This window comes from Pseudochaenichthys georgianus, chromosome 1, assembly GCF_902827115.2.
Source record: "Pseudochaenichthys georgianus chromosome 1, fPseGeo1.2, whole genome shotgun sequence".
Taxonomy (NCBI): domain Eukaryota; kingdom Metazoa; phylum Chordata; class Actinopteri; order Perciformes; family Channichthyidae; genus Pseudochaenichthys; species Pseudochaenichthys georgianus.
Genome location: NC_047503.1, coordinates 31,866,913 through 31,883,750, shown reverse-complemented (window position 1 = coordinate 31,883,750; position 16,838 = coordinate 31,866,913).

Genomic DNA, 16,838 nt, shown 5'->3' with positions numbered 1-16,838 from the left:
ATTTTCTATATACACAAAATAACCATTTCTCTCAAATATTGTTCACAAATCTGAAAAAATCTGTGATAGTGAGCACTTCTCCTTTGCCGAGATAATCCATCCCACCTCACAGGTGTGGCATATCAAGATGCTGATTAGACAGCATGATTATTGCACAGGTGTGCCTTAGGCTGGCCATAATAAAAGGCCACTCTGAAACGTGCAGTTTTGCTTTATTGGGGGGGTCTGGGGGGGTCCGAAAACCAGTCAGTATCTGGTGTGAGGGGTAGGGTTAGGGTTACGTTTAGGGTTAGGGTAATGTTGTGAATCGAGTGGCCCATGGTGGTGGTGGGGTTATGGTATGGGCAGGCGTATGTTATGGATGACGAACACAGGCCACTCGATTCACAACATTACCCTAACCCTAACCCTACCCCTCACACCAGATACTGACTGGTTTTCGAACCCCCCCAGACCCCCCCAAATAAAGCAAAAATGCACGTTTCGGAGTGGCCTTTTATTGTGGTTATTTTGTGTATATAGAAAATGTTTTAGATCTTTGAGTTCATCTCATGATAAATGGGAGCAAAAACAAAAGTGTTGCGTTTATATTTTTGTTCAGTGTATGTTAAATTACATATATCTTGGGGCTTTAACCTTTTGCAATTAACAATTTTGCACATTTCTGCAGAAAACTAACATTTCAAGTGCACAGCTTCACACGTGCACAGCTCTTTTTATTTTAATTCAGGTATATTGTACATTTTTCTTTTTATTATTTCCTCACATTGTTGATATCATTTTCTTATTTTGTTTACATATTTTTCCTTATTTTTGTACTTGCTTTTGATTTACATTTGAATATCTCTTATTTTAAATATGCACCAATACACCAAGGCAAAGTTAAGGCTGAATTAAAACGACATAGTATCACAACATCAACAGTCTACATACAGTAGAAGTACAGCAATTTAAAGCTGAAACAGTAACAGCATGCGGTCACTGTGTGTCATTAATTCCCAAATACATGTGGAGTTAATAAATGAATTACTGCAGGATATATGGTCAATTTATGTTGCTCACTATTAAGCATTAATCAAGTCACTATGTGATTACTTTGCACTTGATGGGTCCTCAATCAATGCCTGAAGTATCATGCTGTTTAGAGTCATGTTAATGTCACGGCTTTAGGGATGGCTCTGTCCGGCTGTCGGTCTGTAAGTCACTTTAAGTGCAGACAACAACTATTGAATGAATCATCTAGAATTTAAAATATTTTAGTTTTTAATAGACGACAAATGAATGAGTTCTCCAATCTTGGAGTGCAGAATATAAAGTATACTTTTGTTTGTTTTTTGTTGTTGCTGAATTAGTATTCATTTAAGCTACAGCTTTCACTTAAAAATGGGACAGATAACATATTTTACGAGTGAATACATTTATTTTTATTCTAAAATGTATATAGAAAGAAAATGAAAACATTGTGTTTCTATTGCGCCTGCATGGGTCTCTCAAACTGGCCTGTGCTGAACCTTATATCTGACCGATGCTTTATGATATAAGAACATGTACACACATGCATTAAAGAAAGCCTGTAGGCTACTGTGATTTATGAGAGATAGCTTGAAAACATGTCACAAAATGTAGTTGATGTCTGACCTCTCCTCTACTGCAAACACTCAACAACACAACCATAGTCAGCCTCTCAAGACCCAATAAGTTCACGTCTGTTTCTTTGAATCCTCTTCCTATATCAAAGTATTTGGCAGATATGATTAAGTTTGCAGTACAAGTGGGCTTCCACAGTAATTGGAGAAGAAAGTGGACTCTTGTCTCTTCATCTACCTCCATGGCATTTCTCTCTCTCTCTCTCTCTCTCTCTCTGAGGCCATCAGAAGTCATGGCTCTCTCCCCATCATTAGATTAACTCCCATGGTCTGCCAGAGTGTGCAGGAAGACCACACTCATTACACAAGCTGCTCCACTTAACCGAGCGCACAAATACCCGGCATGCACCTTGTAATTTGAGTCAGACGTGCTCATCAGGGCAGGAGGCAAACAGCGAGATATGGGAGTGCTGCCGCCACTATCCGCAGAGATTTGTGTCCTATACCGTCTTGATTACACGGGCTGATTCAGAGTGCATGCCTGGCAGCGGCGATGCTCCTGGGGACATATTAGGCACATTAGTTTCCCCAGTATTGTACCATTGCTGGAGGGATTTTGTACACAGTTGTGACAGTGGAAACCAGAGACATTTACGATAATAGAGATCCTAATAGAGTAGATGCAGAACACTCTGCCATATCCCTGTCACTGGGTCCCTTTTCAAAAATAACCGTGGCCTATTGGTCCCAGTAGAACAAAGATTGAATGAACAGTGGTATCCAAGGGACAACAAACAGGAAAACAACTTTAATATCAACAAGGATTCAATCATCAGAGAGGAAATAACAAGATCTCATTTGTGGGCAAAGGAAATGGTCCAGTTCATAAAAAGATGCATTAATTGTGGAGTTCCTGCACAAACGTAGGGCTAAATTGTTATTATATATGATTTTGTCATCATTCGATGAGGCTGGAGAATCCATGTGCAGAGAGTAAAATGTAAAAAGATACAGAAGAATAACTCTAGGTACCCTTTAAGTTTATTTATTTATTTTCATTATATATACTATTTTGTCTGTTATTTCCCACTATGACTCTGTATGTCTTTAAGTATGGTATTCCTGTCATGCTATGTTGTTTCTTTATTATTTATTGTTGGCTGTTCTGTTTGTCTTCTATGTTGAACAAGGGAAGCATGATTTCCACCCCAAAGAAGTCTGTACTATTGGTTACACCTGTATGCTTCTTCTCAATACAAATATTTGAAACGAAGAATAACCCTAGGTGTGGATATCCTCTTCACATAAAAAAGCAACAGGCCGTGTACATCACAGGGAAATTTGTTTATTTATTGTTTGAGTAATGAGAAAAGAACTTCAAGTTGGAAGCCGCTTCCCATTGCGTTTGGAACAGAGTAATGATACATCGGAGTGTGAAATGACTTTGCTCTCCTGAATGTCAAACAACAGCTTAAGAAAAGTTATCATTACATAAGTAATTGAAGCTCTCAGGCTTTCTAAGAAAACTGGGTTCAAATAAATATATGTTGCAACTTTAGTGCTCACGACACTGAGACATGGCGCAGTGAGAACTAATCTTTTGTGACATCCCAATTTGGCTCCAATAAAAGACAACTAAATGTCTAAAAGAAGGGTCTGAATGTGGGATTTGTCATCTGTTCTGCCTTTAAATACTTTGAGAACAGCTGCCTCTACGGTTGAGCTGGTTGACTGCAGAGAGACCTGCTGGGGTTTAAAGACGTCTCCGGGTTGTTTCCACTTTTACCACGAGGATATTTCTCCAGAGAAGCATTCTGGGAACAGGAGAAAGTGTTAGTTTGACACGCTAAACCACATTAAAACACAAGTATTTTTTCAATTTCATATCAAGTTTGGAGATATTCAACCTATCTATCCAGTCTTATTACTAAAGCCGATATATTTTTATTAAATTGACCCACCAGCTGTCTCTCCATGGACCTGAGGACACCTTCCACATCTGCAACTCACATCTGTGAGGACATGAGAGAGAGTGCGACAAGTGAAATATTTCATCATCTAAAGAGAGATGTTGCAAAGCAGAATTGGATCTAACACCTTTTGATCGCAGCAGACCCACCTCTGAGCGAACAGAGTACTTTCATATTTGACTTTATTAAATGTAGAGCGAGCTTCAGAAAGTGCTCAGCCTTACTTAACTTCTAACAGACAGGTTGTCTAGTTTCAGCTGCCAAGGACAGATCAAGGCAAATGCTGTCACGTGTCACAGCCAAGTGGGAAGATGTTTGAAGGAAAAATTAACCAAATTCAATTAAAGGCCCTTCATTATGATGAGTTTTTATACCAGTGGTAATGAGGTCCTGAATGATGACAACAATGTTATCAAGGGTTTTTAACAGTTTTGGTTTGTGTTATCTATTTTTTATTTATGTGCTTGCTGGTTTGAAGATGTTGAAAACGTTGATGTTGTGTTTTAATGAATCACTAATGAGAGCTTGGCATGATCTTTTTGAATAGTTTTTCATTTTGTAACAACCATATTGATTAAAATGTAAAAATGATTTGGAAATAGTTGCTAGCTTTTGAGCACCGGACATTTTTGTATGGACATTGTATCTCGCCATGAATGTGTTTGTTTATAGAAGAAGAAGAAGAAGAAGAAGAAGAAGAAGAAGAAGAAGAAGAAGAAGAAGAAGAAGAAGACTTTTGCAAAAACACTTTATTTACATACGATCAATTATACATTAGATCAATAAAGTGCTTCATTGTGCAATAAAATGAACGAATCACTTAAAATAATACATTAAAAACTTGTGCAAAGTGCAAATCCTCATCCACCACAGAACACACAATATCATTATAACACCAACGTTGTTTAAAAGCATCCAAGTCTCCAATATGTTTATAAAAACGATGCTCCAGCCAGAGTCTGGTTCTGATGTTACACAGCCAGATCGCTTTTGCCTCTTCCCTTTTCTTATTTTCAACCCTGTTTTTCCTACTTAAATAAATGGCCATTTTTGCTTCGCCAGAGATTCAGGAGCTGCCACTTTTCCTTGTTCGTCTTTTTATATGGAGCCCCCATGATAAAAACACTCTCGGTAAAAGCTATACTAAAAAGACTAAAAACCAATGTTAAAAGAGAGAAGAAACCCGTGAGTCTCTTGCACTCTGTAAAAACATGGAAAACAGTCTCTCTAAAACCACAAAATGGACACTTGTTAAAAACAGCAGGATTAATAATGGAGATAAAAGAATTACAGGCGATGGCACCGTGTAAAATTCTCCACTGGAGGTCGGCAGTACGTTTTTTTATGGGAGGTTTGTATAAAATCCTCCACTGTGGGCCTGGTCCGCTTCCTGCACCCAGTCAGGTGCTCCACACAGTGGAGGCCCTGTCCTTCAGTGCATTTCTGTTGGTCGTCTTTACAATGTTCATGTATATTGTTTTTTTGTCAACTGTGTGGATGGTCATGTGTCCTTGGTTTGCGACCTTGAGCAGGGGGCCGGTCAGTTCTCCGAGCCCTGGGCTCAGGTAGATCTCCGGGAAAGGGTCTGCTGGGTCCGGCTTGGCTCTTCCCTGTCCATACCTCCTTAAAAGTATTTTGTCATCAGGGGAGAGGATCTGGCTCCATAGTTGCAGGATCCTCTCGGCCACCCGGACAGAGTGCAGACCCAGCAGAGAGCCCAAGGCCCGGGCATCGCTCAGCTCCGGCCTCACTGCATCCACCAGCTGCTGAAGGCACAGGGTCTTGGATCGGCACAGCGCCACCGTCAGGCCGGGTGTTTCGCTACTGCTGACGTCCAACCTGGCTTTGTGAATGAGAGGCTCCCTCAACAACCAGTACAGAGAGTCAGTCTTTGGACACCTTTTATGGTTAAAAAGGGCCCAAGATTTAAAAACACCCTGATAAAAAGGAGGTAGCCCACTTAACTTTAAAATGTTTAAATCTGTTAAAAACAGAGCAGCATCCAGCCCCAGGTTACTCACGCGTCGGAGAATGCAGCTGCTCACATCTCTCCACACCAAATCAGCCGGGCCAGTCAGATACCTCTGTAAAAACTGTATCCTAAAAGTGGCTGTTCGGCTGGCCAGGTGGATAAGGCCCTGTCCCCCCTCCTCTCTAGATAAAAACAGCACCCCCTGTGGCACCCAGTGTAGACCCTCCCAAAAGAAATCCACCAACTTCTTTTGTATTTGGCTAGTAAGCCCGAGGGAGGGTCCACACAGGTAAGACGGTGCCACAGTTGGGATGCCACAAGGTTGTTTAAAACCAACACTCTACCTTTAAAAGACATCTGAGGGAGCAGCCACCTCCACTTGGACAGCTTTCCCTCTATCTTTCCTATGACGTCCTCCCAGTTCCTCAGGACTATGCTTGTATTACCCAGGAACACACCCAGGTACTTTAGCCCATCTTTCTTCCATATCATGTTCTGGGGAAGAACTGGGAGACCGCCAAATGTCTGTATCTTTTTGGTCTCTAATAAAAACAATGATGTCATCCGCATATGCTGATAAAACCATGCCTCCACTAAAACCAGGTAAAAACAGCCCTTGCAGTTTGGAGCGTATTTTGTTGAGAAGGGGTTCTAGGGAGAGTGCATAGAGCATGCCAGACAGAGCACAGCCCTGTCGGACCCCTCTACACACTCTAAACGGAGCACACAGCCCACCGTTGAACTTCAGCACACTCTCAATTTTATTGTACAACACCTTGATCTTGGCTGTGCACAACACGGTCGAAAGCCTTTTCCTGATCTAGAGAAATCAGACCAGTATTAATGCCCAATGAGCTGGAGACCTCCAAAACATCTCGAATTAGGTGGACATTGTCCACCATGGACCTGCCGGGCACACAGTAGGTCTGGTCCCGGTGGATGACCTGCTCCACAGCCCTCCCCAGCCTGGTGGCCAAAGCCTTGGACAGAAGTTTGTAATCCACACACAGCAGAGACACAGGGCGCCAGTTTTTGATGTCCTGCAGGTTTCCTTTTTTTGGTAGCAGCGTGATCACCGCTCTCCTGCAGGACATCGGCATCGAGCCAGAGGCCAGACTTTCATTAAAAACGTCTAAAATGTCATGTGACAAGACGTCCCAGTAGGCTTTATAAAACTCGATGGAGAGGCCATCGATACCAGGAGCCCGCCGTCCCTGCATGCCTTGCAGGGCGGTCTGCAGCTCCTGGATCGTTAACGGCCCTTCGAGCTGTGAGTTGGTCTCCTCGGAGACCTGAGGTAGTTCGTTGCAGAACCCCTCGGACAGAGTTTCCCCCTCCTCATACTCACTTGTGTAGAGGGTGGAATAAAAGCTCACAGCTCGCCTCCTGATCTGGCTTGGCTCTGTTATTTCCTGCCCTGTGTCTGACAGCAGTGAGTGGATCACTCGCCTCTGCCCATTCTTTTTCTCCAGGCTGAAGAAGAAGCTAGTGGGAGCATCCATCTCATTGGTGTTGAGGAACCGGGACCTGACTAGTGCACCCTGAACTTTAACGTCCAGCAGGTTGGCTAAAGCCATTTTTTTCTCTTTGAGGATTTCAATATATCCTCGATCTCCTGTGGTTTCACTTATTGTTTCTAGTTCCACGATATCACTCTCCAGGTCTTTCATAGATCTAATGATGTCTTGTGTGACATTGAGGGTGTGCTGTTGGCAGAGCAATCTTATCTCAGTCTTACCATGGTCCCACCACTGCCTAAGACTGCTAAAATCTCCCTTTCTCTGCCTAAAAACACTCCAGAAATAAATAAGGGCCTCTTTAAAATGTTTATCAAATGTTAAAACCGAGTTAAAATGCCAATATGCACTTCTGGGTAAAACATTTCTAGTAAAAACATTACATAAAAGCAAAGAGTGATCCGTAAAACCAGCAGGTGATATGCTGCACATTTTAAAAATATTAAAATGATGCTTAAAACAATAAAAACGATCTAGTCTAGCTGATGAGATTCTATTCTCTCTGATGTGGGACCAGGTGTACTGCCTGTTGTCTGTGTGCATCCTTCTCCATACATCCACCAGGCCGTGGGAGTGGACCAGCTGCCTCAGAGCATGCTGGGAGGCTGGATGCGGCTCTGCATGGTTGCGATCCAAAGATGCATTTTCTGTACAATTAAAATCCCCACCCAAGAATAAAAAATCCTCCGTGGCACAACCGTTTAAAACATCGTTAACTTTGAGTAAAAACAGCTTCCTCTCTGTACCGTTTGTTGGAGCATACACATTTACAAAAACAGCTGTAAAAAGGTCAAACCGTGCTTTTATTAAAAGCAACCTCCCATTGATAAAATGCTCGACCTCCAGAGAGACAGGACTAAAAGACTTGGAGAGCAGGAAGCCCACCCCCCCACTAAGAGAGGTGTTGTGGCTTAAAATGACTTCCCCCTCCCACTCCCTTTTCCAGTCCGTCTCATTAAAAACGTCGCTGTGCGTCTCTTGTAAAAAGAGGACATCGATATGTTTTATTTTTGCAGTCTGAAATATTAAAGCCCTCTTTCTTTCCTCTCTGGCTCCATTTACATTTAAACTTCCCACTCTAAAAGTATCCATTTCGAGTGAGAAAAGCAAAAATAAAAACAAATAAATTAAACACAGACATCGAGGTTTTTAAAATCAACGCTGCCCATTTGCTTCCTCACTTTAGTAACAATTCTTTTTAGTCTTTCCAGCTCATCCAGGACAGACTGCTCTTTCCGGCTTATGTGGAGTCTTGCTGAGGCACAAAAAACGGACAAATCTGGGAAATATTCTTCTATGATTACATTATGTTGGTTTTTTGTCTACACCAGGTAATTTTTTATCATTTCAGCAGAGTACATTTTTTTTTGTTGGCTACTGCTCAAAAAACCTGGCACATCACTGCTGTCAGACACACAATCATCCCAACTCTCATCTGCCTGTTCTTCCTCTCTTTCTTCCTTTCCCTCACTCACTACTTTACTGCTTTTTGCAACGGTTGGTACATCCTTTTTATTTCTCCTGCGTTTAGTAGCAGTCTTTTTTTTATTTATCATTTCTGTTGCAACCTCCTCTTCCTCCATATCAGCATCCTCCACCTGCTCACCCCATGTTTTCTTCTCCTCTCTTGTTTTGTCCAAATGTGTTTCCCTATCTATATCTTCCTCCTGTGCTTTACTGACTTCACCTGTCCCTACATTTTCTTTTGCCAAATCACCTTGTGGTTCATTGATTATTCCAGTTTTTTTTTCACCATTTGTATTTATTTTTTGATCTTTTTTTCTCCCATCCCCCTTTTCTTCTGCTTCACACAAAACCACCACCTCATTTTCCTGGACATAATCACCCACACCCTATGCAACACCACCGCACCGCAAGCCGGGCACAGCAGCAGAACCGCGCTGTACAGCCCTCTCCGCGTCCGAGACGGCACATCGCGCGCCACCGCCGACTGCTCAGGAGCAGCGTTGCCGTCAGCAGCAGCGGCCGCCTCCGGAGGGGGGGCCCTCCACCAACGCGGCCGCCACCGTGGGTGACACCCCTCCCTCAGCAGCAGCCACCTGCTGCTCCATTACAACCGGCGCGGCAGTCCGACTGAGGAACTCATCAGTTATGAAGGGAGGGACATTAGACAGTACAACTTTGATTGCGGGAAGCATCAGCGGCTGTACTTGTACAAACATTTCTCTCACCACGATGCCCGTCTCGATGACGCGGTTCACCTTCTCCACCTGATCCAGAAAGATCACCACCGCGCTGTTCATCCGCGCCAGGGACTTAATGCTGCTGTGCCCGACCTTCTCTCCCACAGCCAGCCCGATCTCCTCCACAGTGCATGGGAACCCGGCTGAGATTGTAATGCCGTGCTTCCTCGTGAGTTTGGCAAACTCTCCATTTACCATGGCGTCAGACGCCGGCCGGCGAGACACCGGCAGGAGAAGCCCACAAAACACCCCAAAAAAACCACCAAAAAGCACGAAAAGTAAAGAAAATCAAAACCACCACCGATAAACTATATTAAATGAACACCCATTACACAAAAATAAACGGAAAATATAACGAAAAAGTCTCGCTCTTCTCTTTCTGTCGCACTCCAAAAACTCCCAGCATGCACAAGAAGAAGAAGAAGAACACAGTAATGTGTAGGTGGCGATGTTCAAGTCCCCAGAAGTCCACATGTCTGTGTGTTATAGATTTTTCTGAAAAAAATCGAACTAAGCCACCGAGTAAATAACATGACGACCGTCTGTTAGGCACTTTGGTGGATAGTTATTAAGTTTATGTTGGATATTAACTTTAAATTAGAAAATTCACTCACAGATGGAGACAGGTTTTTGCCGAGAGGCGGCTTTGTCCTTCACTCTGTTATATTTACTGTGAGCACAGCATGGTGTAATGGCTCTTCATAATGACTGTTATGTAATGCGTTTGTGTTAATGAATTCATTAGGAAGCTAATTAAATACATTAATTAGTACAGATTTTAATGTCGGTTAAACTTAAACTCTATTAAAAAGCAGTTAGGAGAGGCAGATAACCTTACATGGAGAACTGCTGGTGTCAAAGGCTTTTAAGGTTGTAATCTTGAATGAAGGACACAAATATGCAATCATATATTATGTCCCACACACTACATATGAATTAAATATGAAAAAATGTAAAAAAAAACTAACATGCTCAGTACATAATGTCATGATTTTAGTTGTCGTTTAATATACAAAATATAATAAGGCTATCGGAGGAAATGCAGCACATTAGAGGATAATAAAATAATGTAGATTGATCTGCAGAACAACACCCAGAAGCATTGTACGAAGACTACATATAGGACTGCGTACATGTCTTAGTATTGACAGCACGGGCAACAAACAAGTTCAGTCTGTTCGCAGTTAAATGTGCAGAAAGACTATTCCTAGAAAACAAGACCACAACATGTTCAGACTGAGTGTTTGGACAGAGAGCATGTCAGAAGGCGGTCAGTGACGGTCTTACTCTGTGGTTTTGTCGCTTCTCTATGCTCCAGGCGCGCACATCCCTCCAGTGCTCTGGCAAACATGCATCAGTTTCCCGCTTGTCCCTTCTTGTAGCCATAATGTCCCCTCAACACAGCGTATCACCGACTCCTTCTCCAACGCTGGCCATGTCTGCCCCCTCGGGGGTTCAACACAATCTCCTACAATGTAACTGAAGCCTGGAAACTGATACTCTTCAACACAGAGCGAGTGGTAACGGTGTGCAGTGTCAAAACTATTACTATTACTTCTAGTAAGATATAAGATGTCAGTGCAGAAGGTGTGACAACACCCTTCTTTCCCACTCAGAGGTACATTTTGTTCTTCAGTGATTAATAAAGGAACATTACTGAAATTTAATACATTGTTCTAAATCCTCTTGGATAAGCTGGAAAATGCATCATAATAAAGTTGACTTTTTAGAGATATATGGTTGTGATGGGAGAGCATACAAACCTATGATAATCTAGGAGATGATGCATTGCTGTATTAAACTAACCAATAATATAAAGGTGTTCATTCTAGCACAAACTGACACTTTTGCAAGGGTCAAATACAACATTCCCATTAATGCATCAAAGTCCAAAGCAATAATACGCAACAGCAAAAATAACACGTACATTTGTTAGCCTTTAGATTCGTTGATAATACTTAGATACCCTTAGTTAAGTAAGGTTTACCGTTTTTAGTACTTTTACTCAAGTAAAGGGTCTCAATACTTCATCCACCACTGGCCCAACCCCACATGCATACCCATTATCAGTCCAAAAGGAGCTGAACAGCTTTGAATGATAGGTTACCTTTGACTGCAGCGTTTCTGATTAATGGATAATGTTCTAGATGCCATTGTGTTGTAAACATTAGAGGATGTGATTTGGTTATATTTGTCAGAATAATGCAGGTCTCACCTGTTTGATGTGTACCTATTGAGTCCGATTTCCCTGCTGGAGGCGGCTTAAACATCTGTGATGAGACAAACACATTCATGTTTCAGACTTAATGTGGTTCCACTGTTACATCAGCTAGATGTCCCCTGTATTACACTGTTGTTATGAGTGTGTACACTTGCATTATATTAGAGTTATACAACATATTTTAGAGGTTGAAATAATAGAAACACTTGTAGTAGGACAAAAGAAAACAGCCTTTACAATGCTGTCCAATTAAAATCAAGTTTCCTTTAATGAACTAAACAAAGACTCAATTTATGTTATTACTGTTTGATTAAAAACCTAATGGTAAGTCAGTGTAAAGACATTTGTGTAGACTAATTACTGTTACCCAGAATTTAATAGGGGAGAAATATGACAATAGGCCTACTAGCATATATTTAAGACAATAATAAGGGAGGGATGCTGTAATTGGCTTTATCAACAACTTGACACATATATTGTAGAAACTGCCCCCAAGAAGATGAAACAATAAAGACTTTTAAAATGTAAGGCATCTTTTCTCGTATTTTAATTCATAAGCAGTAACCTCAAAAAATAGATAAGGTGGCCTGACCATGGCAAACTGAAACGTTGACTTTAATGAAATGTATTATATCAACAAATGTCACATAACTGTATTAGGTTAGTTGAAAGCAATAATATTAAGTTGAACCGAATATTTTTTTATTTTCAACATAATATTATTGCTTTCAACTAACTTATACAGTTATGTGAAATGTGTTGACATAATACATTTATTTAAAGTCAATGTATCAGTTTTTCAGTGCAGGTATTGGTGACACAAGGTAACATTGTGTGTATCATTGTTTACCTGCAGGGTAATGCTGAGGTAACACGCTGAGGCTCACTTCTCTGTGTCTTTGCTGATCTGCACACCATGCACCTCATTCTTCCCTGAGTCCTCTGGAGAGCTGCGAGGAGGAGATGGGTTTAGACGAGAGAGAGAATGATGATGTAAATGTAAGTGAAGGTGAAGGAAGAAGGGATGATGCTGAGATTATCGTTACTATTCAGGTCAGGAAAAATAATCTGCTGCCAAATACAGAGAGTGAGGTTCGCGTCACACAGAAGTGTGGTCTGAGTGTTTCATTTCTATTTTACCATCTCAAAGAAGTTTGTAAATCATTGTAGATTTTGTGTCCCAATTAGTGAATTACAAAAAGAAAATGGTATGGATGATGTCTTTCCATCCTGTCAAGAAGAGACACAAGAAGTTTTTTCTGCGTGTGCTCCAGAATATTTTCCAAAGAACATAGTTAAAAAGGTTTTATTTCTACTTTTATAGACAGCTATTCCCTACCAAGAGAACTTCTGAAGTTCCCACATCAGATTTTATAAGAAAAATAACATGTTGCACATTTACATTTACTTAATGTTTTGCTAAATGTCCAAAAGTATGTTTAATGTAAAAACATAAACATAGATACAGTATTTCTGGACAGCAAATATGTAGTTGTATATAAATGTAAGTCTTTATTAGAAAAAGGCTTTGATAGCATTTGATAGCTCTGACCTTTAACACAATCTTATTTCTAAGGGAAAAAAACAATCTTCAAATAAGGAAACCCTTTTCAACAAATATCATTCTTTGCTTTCCATTATAGTTTGTTCATGCTGCATTTATGATTCAACCTTTCAGCAACTGAACACAGTGTTATCTGTCTGCGTGAGTGAATGTCAAAACTAAATGATGGTTATTTCCGGGTGTACCTGTGTAATTAAGTAAATGATCAATTTGGATTATACGAGAACGGCTGTCTTTCTTAGAGAAAAGAACGTATAAATCCATCAGTTTGTTATATTGATCTCCTCTTGAAATGTCATATTTAAGAGACAGGTCTGCTTATCACACAACAACATATCATACCAGCCTGTCAACCTGTAAAAAATAAATGTGCTATTTCTAGAATGTATGTAGAATAACCTCCCCAAATGGCATCTTCTTAACACAGCACCTTGGTTTGTCTTTAATTCTTATACTGCCGTTATACTGCTGCTTAAAACATAATAACCTTGGCATTTGCAATTACCTGCTTCTAGTCAGCTCAGAATAGCATCGAGCCCTTGAAGATTTCCTGCAGTGACGAAACTGTCACTACGAGACTGACTTACCCCGAAAGAGAACAACATTTCATAGTACTCAGCTGGCTTCGCAGCACAGTCACCATGAAATCAATTCAAAGCCTAAACCCTGGTGTTATTCCCACCACATAATTGCTTTGTTCATCCAAAGATGTTGGACATCGTAATGAGCTAAAGATCCAGGGACAGACCCGCCTGGGGGGGGGGTGAGCATCTGAAGGAGAGAGGGCCTCTTGGAAAATGAGTCATGCACCGGTCTCTACTTTGTCATGCTCTAGCATCAGACATGGCCTCCAGCCGAGGCGCCGCACCTCGTTATACACCACGGTGAGGAGGGATCAATATCTGACAACCTGAGGATGAGGACATCTACAGTAGCAGTTTATTTTCAAACATTATACAGATCCTGGCACACACAGAGCACAGGAGACAACGCTCATATTTTTGCTGTATTTAAAGATAAATGAAAGGTTTAACATTTTGGAGCAGTCATTGCATTAATGGAATTTGGTTTTAAAAACATATAAATCTCAGTTTCCTTAAAAATTAATCCAAGGCATAATGTATGTTGGTGAAACATGTTGCTTTCACTTTATATAGCAGTATGTATTTAAAATGACCAATGCATTGTGGCCCATAGACTGTAGCAGTACAGCTAGTTTGAAACGAGAGACAAGTCTGCTCTGATTGGTTAGCTGGCCAGCTCTGTTGTGTTTGATTAAGATCAAGTGTGACATAGTGATGTCACTATAGCAAACAAAAGCCTTTGCAGACTATTTACATGCACAATATATATTGCTCACTACAGGATGGCTCAGATATTTGGCAGGCGATGATCTCAATGGGACCACCTGGTTAAATAAAGGTTTGAATGAAAAAAACTCAGAAAAGCAAAAAGAGATCCTCTTTAATCCTAAAATGTGCCTTATAAAAGGCATTTTGTTCGGTAAATCTTAGTATACTTTAGAAAAGGACTGCATTAACCAAACCTGAGATACATCTGAAAATTAAATAACTACTGAATTAAACAAGATCATTTCAAACAAACAGCATGTTGGTCCTAATTAGTAAGAGCATACGCACACAACATGGGCCTGAGGGTGCTCATTAAAGCTGAGATGGATCGCAAAATGATCAAAATTGGGTGTGTTGTACTCGGATGAAACAAGGTCTGTTTGATGCATTTCCATTGATTTTCTATAAAATGACAAGGGAAAGAACAAATGTTAATACTTATTTGTCAAACACTAATGTACCTTTCATCCTACTAACGAGAGTAACCAGGGACACAGCTACCACTGAGGACACTGTGGTCATGTCCTTGGTAATGTTTCAGACAAAGTGTTTTTAGGAAAAACAATGAACAAATCCTAAACAAATACAGTAAGATATGTTGTGACTGCATGAGTACCAGAACTCTGCCCTGCTTAGATAAAGCTTGACAAAAACAACAACTTACGTCTTGTGTCGGCTGTTGAGATGCCGTCTGAGCACTAGAGCCAGAGTGGAGAGAATCATGATGGTGGTGCACATGGTACCCGACCCCAACACCCCGCAGCCAGAGAGACAGCAGAGTCAACACGAAGCCTCCATAATGAATCCACTCTCCACAGCCGAGGAGACCTTTTCATCTCTCCCTCTCTCTGCCTGGATCAGGGACGTTGGAGGATTAGTCAATCCCAGATTAGAAAAGATGACATGCCACATTATTGAGGCACAGATCTGCTGCCCACCTTAGCCATGTTGTGATGTGTGGACACTTATTGTGTTCAGATATTTAATACCCAATCTTCAATGAAAAGCCCCAGTCCTCAGGTTGTGTTGTATTCTGACGGAGACACCTCAGATGTTTTTAAATCTCATTTTGTTTTTTATAATATATTCCCGCTGCAACATGTCCCTTTCATGCCAGACCTTGTTCCGCCATCGCCCCCCAACCTCGTAAATTATAGTTGTCCAATTGACTGTTTGATGTTTTACGCAGCAAACAATTAAGGTAAGTAATAATGAATAATAATGTATAGGTACTGTTTATGTTCTTTTGCATTTGGTTTATGTTTAAATATATTCAGCAGTCCAGTAAAGTAAACCCTATTTGTTACTCTTGATTTGATTGGCAAATTGGAAAGCAACTCTACAGCTATGATGGAGGCTCTGTGTAGCTGTTTTTGGAGCTAAAGGCTACATTTCTGCATGCTACATGCAAAAATTGATGATTTTCAGCAGTTACAATATTTCCCATGTTCACCATCTATGTTAAGCTTGTTATATGTTAACATTTGCGATATATATGTAGTTATATGTTGACATTTGCAATATACTGTATATGCATATATACTATTTGTACAGTTTACACTTTATTCACAACATAGTATTGTTATTGTGTGTGTGACAATCAATTAGCTTCCTTCCAATGCAGTCATATTTATTTCAGCCCTAATGCCAATGTCTGTTCAATTTCTTGCAGCTCTCTTGTAGTTGTTGAGATTTTTCAATAGCTAAGTGGAAACTTTAACCTGCTGGTTGCATTAAAAAGTAGGAGAATCACCAAAGTCACTAGGATGGCGTCTCTGGAGACCACAAATTGTTTATGTGCTGATGTGTGCACTCTTGACTTGTTTACATTATGTAGTTAATAGTTTAGGATCACTTGCTGTTTTTAGCGACACAGAATCTGTATCCCATACACCAGGCTTGTGAATGATGGCATTATTAAGGGGAACAAACAACAACCTGGCATCATAATGAGGATGGCTCCCAGACACAGAATGACTGAATGAATACACACACGCATAAATCAAATCCTAAGCCTCCCAATATGTCTCATTAGGCTGAAGTTATATTTCTCACAGACAGAGAGACGTGGATATTCTCAAGCCAGCGATGACATTCCCATCACTGGCACCTGTGACTTTGCCATCGCAGCTCTGTCATGAAACCTCTGGTGCATGGACCGGCGTCCGCAGACAGATGGAAGTTCACACAAGTGGCTGTCAGGAATGTCAAGTGGCTGCGATCTGGCGGTGCATCTCATCTGCAGCTCTGAGATAAGCGCACGCTGCCTAATTGGAAAATTCTTCAGGCCTCCTCTCGAGCTTTGTGGTGATGGAGAGCTGCACGGACTCACAAATGCCTAAACATCAGGGGACTTGAGTGTCACAGAGCTGTAATTTGTGCTGACCTGAATGTGCTGGTTGGCTTAGCCGTGCTCTGGGCTCGTTTGTCTGAAATAATGAAAGGATTTATT